This window comes from Apostichopus japonicus, chromosome 15, assembly GCF_037975245.1.
Source record: "Apostichopus japonicus isolate 1M-3 chromosome 15, ASM3797524v1, whole genome shotgun sequence".
Taxonomy (NCBI): domain Eukaryota; kingdom Metazoa; phylum Echinodermata; class Holothuroidea; order Aspidochirotida; family Stichopodidae; genus Apostichopus; species Apostichopus japonicus.
Window position 1 is genome coordinate 9,017,829 of NC_092575.1, and position 12,640 is coordinate 9,030,468.

At 40.3% G+C, this 12,640-nt stretch overlaps 1 protein-coding gene across 2 annotated transcripts in view; it reads right to left on the reverse strand.

Annotated features, from left to right (window-relative positions):
* Positions 1-9,621: 9,621 nt before the first annotated feature.
* Positions 9,622-12,640, reverse strand: part of LOC139980540 (UDP-glucuronic acid decarboxylase 1-like) — a 94,246-nt gene continuing 91,227 nt past the window's right edge. For both annotated transcript variants that reach the window (XM_071992256.1, XM_071992255.1), the window contains 2 exons: positions 10,462-10,524; positions 9,622-9,725 (listed from right to left, as the gene is read on the reverse strand). The gene's annotated coding sequence lies outside the window, so the exon portion shown is untranslated. The remainder of the gene's footprint in view (positions 9,726-10,461; positions 10,525-12,640) is intronic.

A 12,640-nucleotide genomic window follows, 5' to 3' on the forward strand; every position in this document is an offset into this window, starting at 1 on the left:
TAATATTTCCAACCCCCAACCTCCAGTTTTGCCTAAGTTAGGTGAGCATCCCTAGGGCCAGGCGGAGAACAATCATAATAATTATAATCAGCAGTTATTTTATGACACTTAAGCCATGGCAAATGTTGGAGGAAACCACAAGGGCTATGGGCTACAACTTACACATCAGGTGGCTTCCAATTCAACATTTTAAGTGAAATTTGGAATCTTTTCAATTTAGAAATTCATTCAGATGGGAAATTGATTGCTCTTGGATGAAAGACCCACTTTACTATGATTCATTGCTTCAAATACCACCGCCTTTATCTGCCTACTGGAGGAGCGCCCACTGTCCAGTCTAGTCATTGCTGTAGAAGATCCTTTAGTGATAGTAGTGTTTACATGGGTCCAAAAATCGGGAACCGGGTACCTGAGAGCCGTTACCCATCGGGTATCCAGGTACCCAGAAAAAAAATTGTTTACCCTTGTGTATCACGATTTTCAAGAAATTACATATTGTAAGCTATAATAAATGAATTACATTCTCCACTGACAATGTTTCCATGTTCAAATACAAACATGTTAGATAAGGTATAAAACCTTCCTGAATAATTTCTATTTGGTTTTGTTTCTCTCATTAACTTGTTATAAACTTCATATAATTAACATCACTACTAACATCGCACTGCTGCCGCTGCTTATGCTTGCTCTCCACCTCTATTGGATCAGACCATATAAATATCAAATTTAGCCCTTAAGCAGTTGTTACTACTACTATCTATTATGCATTATCTGTGAGATTGCGCGATTCACGCAATTTGATCGCATTTGGAATAAACGTCTAAGTAGAAAGCAACTTGCGATTTATATTTTTTAGTTATCCCATCTATAATTCATTAACCTCTCGTGAAATTCCTTGTCAGCCTTCACTTCTATGAAATAAAAGAATGAATAAATAATAATTGTGAGAATTCTTTCAATTTCTTCCACATGGTAGCCTAACACCACACTAAGTCAATGAGAAATCTAGCTAAGCCTAACCATCAGTTTATTCGCTAAAATTGTGACGCAGTTATAAGATATCCATGAAATACTTTCATTGTTGTTGTTACGTTTGACCACATGGTTGCCTAACACCACACTGAGTCAATGGGGGTAATCTAACCTCATCATCATCTGTCTTCTTCTTGCCTAGCGGCAAATAAGGCCTCAACAGAGCATCTCCATTTATCTCGGTCGGCAGCTGCATTTCTGGCCTCATTCCAGGATCGCCAACCAGCCCTCTCTCTCTCTTTATCTACTGTCCTACGCCATGTTGTATTTGGTCGGCCTCTCTTTCTCCTGCCCTCTGGTGCCCAAGTCATGCTGATGTTGCTGTCGTTGTTAGGGTTTTGTCGCAATATATGCCCAATGAATTTCCATCTTCTTTTCTTAATTTCGATGCTTAGTGGTCCCATTTTTGCTCGCTTTAGCAGTTCCTTTGTGCTGACCCGTTCTTGCCATCTTATCCCTAGCACTCTCCTGAGGCATTTGTTATGAAATAAATCGCTTTTCTTTTCATCCTCCTTATTCATTTTCCAGGTCTTGCATCCATATAGTAGGACCGGTAGTACCAGTTTTTTTTATAGCCTTGGTTTTTTCTTCTACAGATGCTTTTGGAGACCCAAATCTTTTGTAGACGTATTAGTGCACCCCTGGCTTTCCAAGTTCTGTTGGCAATGTCTCCCATTCCGCCACCATCTTTTGTCATTGTCGCACCCAAGTATACAAATCTGTCCACCTCTTGTAACTCTTCCTGACCAATCAAATAAGGTTCTTGGTTTCTAGTGTTTATCCGCATCACTTTGGTCTTCTGTTTATTAATGTCAAGACCCACTCTGCTTGCCTCATCAGCTAGCAAATTTGTTTTTATTTGCATCTGTTGCTTGGTTGATGACATGAGGGCAATGTCATCTGCAAAATCAATGTCATCCAGTTTATTAGTAAATTTCCATCTGATTCCATTTTCACCGTTCACAGTTGCTTTTCTCATCACGCAGTCCATCACTGTAAGGAATAAGAAGCCTGACATATTGCACCCTTGTTTGACTCCAGTCTTTATGTCAAACCACTCTGATTTCTCACCGATGTCCACTACTGCACATTGGAAGTCCTCATAAAAGGCTTTCACCATTGTGATAGTCTTTGCTGGTATTCCATATTTTCTCAAAATTATCCAGAGGCTCTCGCGGTGTATAGAGTCAAAAGCCTTTTGAACAGTGTCCCCCTCCCCTTTGGAATTTTTTGCATTTCCAGGTGGCCTCAGATGCAATTTGGTGCAATATAGCGCACTTTAACATCCACTCCATTTTGTAAACTTAATTTTGTATTTTCACCCGGCCTTAGATGCAATTTGGTGCTCCAAATGAGATTTTTTTTCTCATTTGGAAATGAAAAAGGGGTTTTCTGACTTGCGAACCGGGGGGCGGAATGCTACTTCCGCCCCTCCACATTTTTCACTGGGGGGCTGGCACCCCCCCAGCCCCCCGGTTCCTACGCCCTTGCTTTTGAAAGTCAATGAAGTTTAGATACAGTGCTGCCTGCCATTCGTTAGATTGCTCAATAATATTCCGGAGTATAAAAATCTGTTCAGTTGTCCCTCTGCCCTTTCTAAATCCTGCCTGTTCCTTTCTCAGTTTGTGGTCAATACCGTTCCTAATTCTACCTATCACAATTTTACTAAGAATTTTACTTGTGACAGAGAGCAGTGTTATACCACGCCAATTTTTGCACTCTTTCAGGTTTCCTTTCTTTGGTAATTTAATGATGAGCCCTCTCTTCCAGTTTGTTGGGATTTTTTCTGGCTCTCCAAATCTTGTCAAGTAGTTGCTTGATTTTAGTTGCAGTAAACTCTTTATCTGCTTTCAAAAGTTCGGCTGTGATCATATCTCTGGGGCTTTGCCATTTTTGGTTTCCATGAAATCGTAACCTATGCATTCATGCAGGTGGAGAGTGTGTGTGTGTGTGTGTGTGTGTGTGACGCCTGGCTTGTAAACACGGTATCTCAAGTAGGGAAGCTTGGACCAATCTAATATTTGGTGTATATGAGTACCACATTGAGCAGATGTGCCCTATTTTTTGTGTTGCCTGTGAAGGTCACCAAAGGTCAGTTAGAGGCCAAAAACCAAAATATTAAAACAAGCAATAACTCCCATTGACATGATCCGACATGGATGATATTTTGGGACCAGTTGTGAATGGGGTAAGGGATCATTTCAAAACATAACGGTCATGTGATCCAAGGTCAACAAAGGTCAATCAGGTGTCAAAAACTGGTATTTTTGCAATAACTTGAGAACCAAATGTCCGTGAAGGTTGGGAGTTACGCTATTGTAATCAGGGAGTCGACCCGCATCTAGGTGACCTTTGACCTCTGGTTGACCTCTGGTGACGTTTATCAGTTTTTTGGGTTATTTGAATTTTCGTGGCCATAATCGGATCTCAAAGGTACCTTCCGATCAAAATGGTCCATAGTTGACCCCTGTGCGACCTTCGTGTGCGAAGTTATCAGAGGTCAATGTTTTTGTTTTTTAATAAGTACAGTAAGGATGGTCGCACAGACTTGTCATGTTGCTTTTTGGAATCAGCGTGTAGGCCAAACAAATTTTAGAACAGAGTACACCTTATCAAGAGGAACATTTTTGATAAAACCATCATGTCATCCAAGGTCATTCCAGGTTGATTATGTGCAAAAAACTGCCAGCTTATGCTAATTTTTGCAACAACTTCTAGTCACGTAGTCTGACATGGCTGGTATATAAGGACAAGATGTGAATGGAGTAGGGACACATTTTCAAAAATAACCGTCATGTGATCCAAGGTTACCAAAGGTCATTTATGGGTCAAAATGTGTTTTTTCCCCTCAATAACTTGTGAAACTACCACTGACAGGGTCCGACATGGTTGATATTTTGGGACTAGTTGTGAATGGGGTAAAGGATCGTTTCTAAACATAACGGTAATATGATCCAAGGTCAACAAAGGTCAATTAGGGGTCAAAAACTAGTATTTTTGCAGTAGAACGTGAGAACCAAATGTCCAGCAAGGTTGGGATTTTAGGACAGGAGTGCACATCATCAAGAGGAACATTTTTGATCAAAACCATTAGGTCATTCAAGGTTGATTAAGTGCCAAAAACTCCCAACTTATGCTAATTTTTGCAACAACTTCTAGTCACAAAGTCTGACATGGCTGGTATATTAGGACAAGTTGTGATGAAGTAGGGACACATTTTCCAAAATAACTGTGATGTGATCCAAGGTCACCAAAGGTAATTTATGGGTCAAAATGTGTTTTTTCCCGATAACTTGTGAAACTACCACTGACAGGGTTGAGAGTTACGCTACTGTAATACAATAGTCGAACTGCATTTGGGTGACCTTTGACCTCAGGTTGACCTCCAGTGACCTGTATTAGCTTCTTTCAAGTTGATTCTTTGAAGTTTCGTGGGCATATTCCAATCTAACTTGTCCATAAGTGGATTCCTCTGCAACCCTAATGTGCGAAGTTATTAGAGAGATTTGGTTTGGTTTTGTAATACTTGGTGTGTGGATTCATAACATTGAGTACAAGAACCCTATTGCTTTTGATGGAGGTGTGTATAACCACGTACAGTAGACTGACCTGTGTTAGCATGCCATAGTGTTATTGTAACAGCTAGTTCTGGTTATACTAGCAAGCAGAAGTCTAGTGTATTGAAGTCATCGAAACCTCAATGCAATTTGCATTCTGGTTTAGGTGCTGTAATGCATTATGTATTTCATATAGGCTTGGTTCCTCAATATCAATTTCCTCTATTGGATAATTGTCCTCATCATCTACAGTTAGTGGATTCATTGGTTCCGGTCTATTTAAAATATCAGTGAAGTACTCTCTGTCCATCTTTCCATTACTTCATCCATACTGCTGACTAGGTGTCTGTCTTTATTCATAATGGAAACACACTCTCTTGGCTTTTCATTACAAAGGGTCTTTGTAAGTCTGTATAATGCTTGCATATTCTGACTGGATGCAGCGGTTTCAGCTTCTTTTGCAATACTTTCAACCCAATGCCTCTTGTCGGCTCCAATAAACCTCTTCACTTCTCTGTCTTTCTCTTTATAGTCATCTTTTAAACTTCTCTTTATTCTCTCTGATCTAGTACCGAGAATTTTGCTATTTAAATCAGTTCTTTGTGCAATCATTTCCCAAGTCTCTTCACGTATCCATGGTTTCTTCCTCTTCCTCTTTTTGCCTAGAACCTGCTCAGCTGCCTCCGTGTACACTCTTTCCATTTGTTTGCATGCTTTCTCAATTGTGTCCAGATCATTTTCAATATTTTCGCATCCTTCTACTTCATCTTCCAGTACCTGGTACATGTTTCTCACGGTTGTAATGAACTCTGCCCTCACTGCATGATTTCACAGTCTGTCACTATCATATCTAGCACGCACATTTTCTGTTCTCTTCACTACCTTTTTAAGCTTTAACTTAATTGTGGTACACAGTAGATAGTGGTCGCTTCCAACAACAGCTGACCTCAATACTCTAGTGTCTAGAACTGAGCTTCTAAATCTCCTGTTAATCAACACATGGTCAATCTGATTAAATGTTCTCTCATCTGGTGACACCAACATGGCCTTGTGAATTCTCTTATGGGGAAATAGTGTTCCTGTGATCACAAGTTTGTTGGAATCCCACAAGCTGCATAGACGTTCTCCGTTATCATTTCTTGTGCCCAATCCATGGCTACCCATTACCCTATCGTATTGGTTAGTCTAGTCTCCAACTTTTGCATTCATATCGCCTGTAACAACCAGCATGTCATGTTTGTGTATTTGATCCAACACACCCTGAAATGTTGTATAGAATTCGTCTTTTGTTACATCATCTGCAGTTTCAGTGGGTGCATAGACGTGGAGCATAGACATCTTGATGTGTTTGGAGAAAAATCTGGCTTTGATGATTCAATTGCACACAGGTGTCCAGTCGATTAAAGCTCTAGCTGCTTCTTTTGACAACATAATTGCCACACCCTCCCTATGAATGTCATCATCGCTTCCTGAATACAGCACTGTTTCGCCACTTGCAAGTTGCAACTTTCCTTGTCCAGTCCAATGACTCTCACTGATTCCTAAAATTTGAATCTGCTTCAAATTCATCTCTTTCGCTACTTGGGCTATATTGCCACTCTGATATAATGTTCTGACATTCCAGTTTCCAATTCTCATCTTCTCTTTTGGGTCCACTAGTGACCTATTCCGAATAGGAGCGTCCTCTCGGCTTTGGCTCAGATGCGTCATGTCTTCTCTCTCAGCGAGAGCTGCCACCGTGTCCCCAAGATTTAATAAATTTGCTCTGTTAAAGGTTTCTGTAGAAGGTGGTTTTTTTACAGGGTGGGGTTGCTAGCCCTACGCCCAACCCTCCTCCTTTTGCACCCGGGCTTGGGACCCGCATAGGCAGAGATTTTACCTGCAAACAGGTCATCCCCCCCCCCCCAAAAACAGAAGTGCTATCATCCTTGTCCATCTGGTGGATCAGGCCACCTTCTCCTTTCTGCATTGTTATTGATCTCGTTGACACCCTGGAAAATTGATCATAAGTTAATCATTTCAACGGACCCCTTATATCAACGGACCTAACAGTAGAAGGAGCTGCCCGCACTGTTTCTGAAGACAGGCAATTGTTGATGGTATCTCATGAGGATTTCTGCAATCAGAATAAGGACCAATGTAAACGTCATGCCTATTGTGGCTCCTGAAACCCCAGTCCAATTTTGGCCACTCTCACTGAGCACTAACTCCGGGGGTACCGTCGTTCCCCCTGCCGAGGTGTCCTCCTCTTCCACGACTCTTGAAGAATACTCCTCTAACACTCACTGAAACCAAGAACATGTCTACTAGACCTGAGTTTTCTACTGATGCTCTACAGTCTAGGACATCCTCCTCTCGCAGGCCCTCTGCCATCTCTGGCTCCACTGCCATGGTGGACGTGGGCGTGCCAGGCCATATTTCTGTTCCCTTTCAAGGAGCTTGTCTCTTGCTCCCTTTTCCAGAAGAGGTTCCAAGAGGCCTGTCAACTAGGTCTTGCCTATATCTAGGTGAGACTGTTTCTTCTCTTCACCCTCTGATATCCTCATCTAAGGATTTGGACGACACGTCCAAGCAAGGGAACCAATTCCTCCTGCTTCTCAGGGACCTCTGACACTTTCTCCTTCCCCACTGGTCTCCTCTGCTCTACTCCTGCTACCTCCTCTCTTACTCCCCCCCATCTCTACTTCCCCCTTTTCTGAAGAGCCATTTGGTTTCAGTAGCTGAGCTTGCTTCTGCAACTTATTCCTCCACTCTTTTAACCATGAGTTAATCTCTTGCCAATGTGATGGGAGAAAATTGAATACAAACTAGACAAGGATCTATGCTAGTGCACGTTCAACGATTTGGCAAAGATCATGCTCGTCCCAAAATCTTCCAGGACAAAGCAACGAACAGTTCACACACTTAAGTTGGCTCCTTGAAGACATCTCTGAATTAAGGCAAATATGAATAGCAAATGGAGTAACAAAGGTGGAAAGAATGATAAGCTTACAACTAGAGCACCAATGGTGCAGAAGCTCATACCTTTTCGAGCTTAAAAATGTAGGGCCCACAAAACCAATTTTGGGCCTGTGAGGGATACCCCCCCCCCTCCATTAGCAGAATCCTGGCCATACCACTGGCTATAATTCCTATTTTCCCCTTTAAATCCTATTTTACCCACTCTCTCAAACAATACCACTGACCTACCCTATTAAACTTTCTCCCCTCTACCTTAGCAGACATAACAAGCACTCCCTACAAGGCATAACTTCACAAGCTGCCTACATACCTCAGGCTCAAAGACTTCTAAGAATCGGCAAGTGCTGATTGGCTATAGGGCTCTCATGCTTACAGTTCAACAGTTGATAACAACTCCCAGTCCTGCTTTAATTCCACTAACAGCCTCTGCAGAGCTTAACCACAAATGTAAACAAACACTGCAGACACTGGGAGACAAATTAAAGGAGCTTTGGCAAAAAGTGAAGGCTCAGATTTTTTTAAACAATGGGGATTAATTGTAATTAATTAACTTTTGACCAAAAATTTTTAGGCATCACCTTATTCATACACAATCCAACAATCATCAGTTCAACTTTGAATATGATCCATCAAAATCTTGAGGAGATTGAGATATTTGAAAATATTACAAAGAATGACCCCCGATGACCCCCTAAATGACCTTTGACCTCAATTTTCCGAACACCCCTCGTAACTCTCATCCCGAGGAACATTGTGACCAAGTTTCATTATAATTGGCCATACACTGTACGAACAGGAGCAATTTGAAAATATAGGGCCGTGGCCCGGGCCACAAAAAACCCCTAGTTGATCTTTGATCTCAAATTCATGAACACCCTGAAGGTAAAACTACCATAGTACTATCGTGACAAACCCTCAACATTGTACCATGGAATCTGTAGGAGAAGAAGCATTTTGCGTATTTCCACAAAATGGCCCATTACGGCCCACAGGTGACCTTTGACCCCAAATTTTGGATCATCTCTGATGGACCTATACCTAATGGTCCTTGTGTCCAAGTTTCATGAAATTCCATCAAACACTGTGCGAGTGGGAGCGGTTTTACCAATTGTTGACGGATAGAGTGATAGAGTGATAGAATGATAGAGTGATAGACGCCGCACTGTAACAATAGCTCACACCAGCATGCTGGTATGAGCTAAAAACAGCCTAGCAAGTATGGAAGTAGCAATATGCTTCTGTAAGCTAGAAGCAAGTGGCTTACAAGGAGAGTAGTAACCGATACCCTAACAAGAATACATAAGAAATAGGCCAATGAATGGGAAAATGAAAGAAAGCCAACTATAAACAGTTAATAGTCTTTGAAAGAAAACTTAACAAAGAGAATGTGAAAATACAAGTCGAATATGACAATAATATGACTAGTAAAACAGACAGGAAAACTAGTGTGAGTAGTTTGAGGAACTGCTACTTTTTCCCCCGAAAATGCTAAACAAAGCGAGGAGAGGGATGTCCCGAAAACCTTCCCAAATGAAAAGGATATTTCTCAGGCTGGAACCAACAACTTCAGACTTATTCCAAAAAACCAAAAAGGGGCATGAAAAATCCAGTTCAGTAGAACTGAAATGATACACAATCAGACGTACGCCAAAATACTTTGGGTGGTAAGATGAGAAGGACGCGCAGGAGGGGTCCAGACAGAGCTGATGAACCCTGTTAAAAGATTACCAGTTCATTATTTAAAAGGTACCATGCCTAGAATGCTGGGCACGGTATCATGCAAGAGCTAAGGCTGTGAGGAGACAGTAAGCGAGGAGCGAAATAAATCTATCAGATTTACCACTGGTGTAGGTGTTGGGTAAGCTCCTATAAAACTGTTCATATTTTTCTGTCTGTGACCTCCTTGATCATTGGGGTTACTCAACACAGACAGCCAATAAATTAGAATGAGGAATCTATGTACCAAGTCTGAAGTTAATGTAACCTTCAGTTCCTAAGTTATTATGTCTATGCACCAGGTTGTCACATATTTACACACATACAATAAACATGAAGGATTGTTTGTACTCACAATTGGTTCCCACTTAAGGTGCTTCTTAGCCTTTGCTATATCTGGTTTTCTTCTCTTGGGATCATCCTCTGCTGCTTCGATGTTAGTTATTTTGCTGTCTCCCCCTGCAAGTGCAAACATTTTACTTGAATTAAAATTTCCATCATTGTTGAATATTAATTAGACACAGCGTGGCAGATTTCTCCATGCGATTCAATATTAAAATCCAAAGCAAAAATCATTCATCAACTCAAGTAATGAAGGAAACTTAAAAATTCCTATTTTTATGAGTTTATTATAGTAATGTGAACAGTGTCTGAGTGGTTGAGATGTGAACCAAATTCACTTGGTGAAAAAATGTATGATGGTGTCTTAGTTTGATCATTTGCAATACTACTTTGATAATACTGGGTAGGTTGGTGAAGGGAATGACTATATGGTTGTTGAATAAACTCCTTTAAAAATCAAAAAGCTATTTGCAGGAATATCAAGCACTCCACAAAGATAGAGAGCCAAAATGGTAAGTGGAATTGGACATCTCAGGGAATACCAAGATGTAAAATTCTGGCTACCTTACCACCAAAAAATATATACTGCCAGAAATGACAGGCAGCTACAATAGTTCTTCTGTTACTTTTTAAGTTGTTACTGAGCACAGGTTGACAACTTACTAAAGCTTACATCAGAATTCAAATATTGAAAGATAAACTTGAAAAGTGGTTAAAACCCAAACTTCTCACAATTTGGACAGTTTATATGTACAAAAAAATCCCTCTCTCTTAGAGAGCTGTATGCCGAGCCCATGTATGTAAAACAAAGCTATTAAATATATTTTATTTTAAACAATGTAACATTATTTACCTCACCAATTTTCTCTTTGATTATGTTAGCAAAATCCATAATAGTATGCTCCTCTGGATTGCCCTACATTTAATAATGAAAGAAATGTGATCATATACCTTTGATATGTAATTGGTCTTTTAGAACAAAGTAAATAATATATGTTCGAAGTGGAGCAGGTGCTGCATGTTATCATATCCTATGCAATATCAGATTAAAAGGGTATTTATGATGAGAACTGGCAGTTATTTAGGGGCCTTTTCAAAACTTGCCGTTGCAGTGTGCCGCAAAGAGCCGAATTTCCACGGAGGCTATGAATATTCTGAATGACATCACTAGGCTTTGACCGAAAAGTCCCAAAGATTAATTAGGTAGTCAGTAGACAGAGCTTTGTCTGCTGGCACAATGGACAGCCTGCACTGAATGGAACGGCTTATCGTGGAGTGAATGAGTAGGCCTAGCCTATGCCAGTTGTGTTCAGCAGAGTGAAACCCGGTCCTGCAATGCAAGTTTATTTTGTTCGGATAGAGAAATAAACATTTATGTTATTTCACATGCCATTTGATATTTTATACCCTGATAAACAAACTGAAATCCTAATTAAATCAGGGAGTTAAACTCTGATTAAACTCTTAAATCGATTCGCCAACAAACAGAGTATAGTAGCTGAAGGAGTTCGACAACGTTGCCTACAGTACATATACCCATATATACTGTTAACACTCGTACCGCGTGTGTGTGGTGTTCACGACGAAACTTCCAAGTTCCAGCTGTACCTACTTCGTGTAATAATTAATGAATATTTAATCATATTTAGCAGGAGACTTAAGTACATGTGGCTCATTACACGTGAATAATAGTGGAAACAGTGTTTATGACGAAAAGAAATTTAGCAAACTGCGGTCTTAGCTTTGACTGCTCTACTATACTTGCTTCTTAGAAGCGATATCATGACATGTGAATCGTTGATTATTGAAACCTATCTGCAAAGTAAATGTCTACAATACCGCACACTCATTTTCTTCACAGTGAACTCTTTCAACTAAAGGGCCCCTCAACTGAATACCCTGTATATAGGCCCCAAATTATAGCATGCTATACTTGCTAGAAGTTTTCAAAGGTATTTCCCTCAATGTCTTTACTCTCCAAATTGTTCTCAGACATTCTAAATGAACACACAAGATGACTGAATGTCCCAGTTGGGTAAATATCCTCTGAGGTGATAAAAACAGTTTAAGATTTTTGACCAAAGGTGACCATATTGGAATTTCTGGCATATTTGGGGCCAATACAGCATACCTTTAAAAACTATACATTCTAAGCAACCAACTAACTGATGCAGCGTGTTATGTTTCCATTAAATATCACTTGTCAGTTTTCTGAAGAGGATCGCAGCAGACTGTGACAAACTTGGCAGATGATCAAACACAAATTCTTTGATTGTTTCGTTTCGTTTATTTGGTTGATCACTTTGGGTGTAAACACATAAGGAGAAAGGTTAGTGTTAAAATCATCTACATTTATTAAGTTATGCTTCCACAATAATAATTAGTTACGGTATTAAATAGTGTTTGCACGGGTTATCCAGGTACACGCCCGATGCGATACTGTACCCGGTTCCTAATTTATTACCCGAATCACACGCAAAGTGTGATTTAAAAAAAAAAAAATTGGCAAACCGACGGTTAGGCAGATTTCCCATTGACTTAGTGTGGTGTTAGGCTATCGTGTGGTTGAAGATAACAGCAATAACGAAGGTACCTGCTCGACGCGATACTACCCGGTTCCTAATTTATTATCCGAATCCTACGCAAAGTGTGATTTAAAAAAAAAACAATTGCAAACCAATGGTTAGGCAGATTTCGCATTGACTTAGGGTGGTGTTAGGCTACCATAAGGTCGAAGATAACAGCAATAACGAAGATATCCAGTCGGGCGGATACTACCTGGTTCCTAATGTATTACCAGAATCCTACGCAAGGTTTGAATTAAAAGAATAAAATTGAAAACGGATGGTTAGGCAGATTTCCTATTGACTTAGTATGGCGTAAGGCTACCATGTGGTGATAATAGCAATAACGAAAGTATTCCATGGATATTTTATAACTGCGTCACAATTTCAGCTAATCAAAAGATGGCTAGGTTAGATTACCCCATTGACTTAGTGTGTTGTTAGGCAACCATGTGGTCAAACGTAACG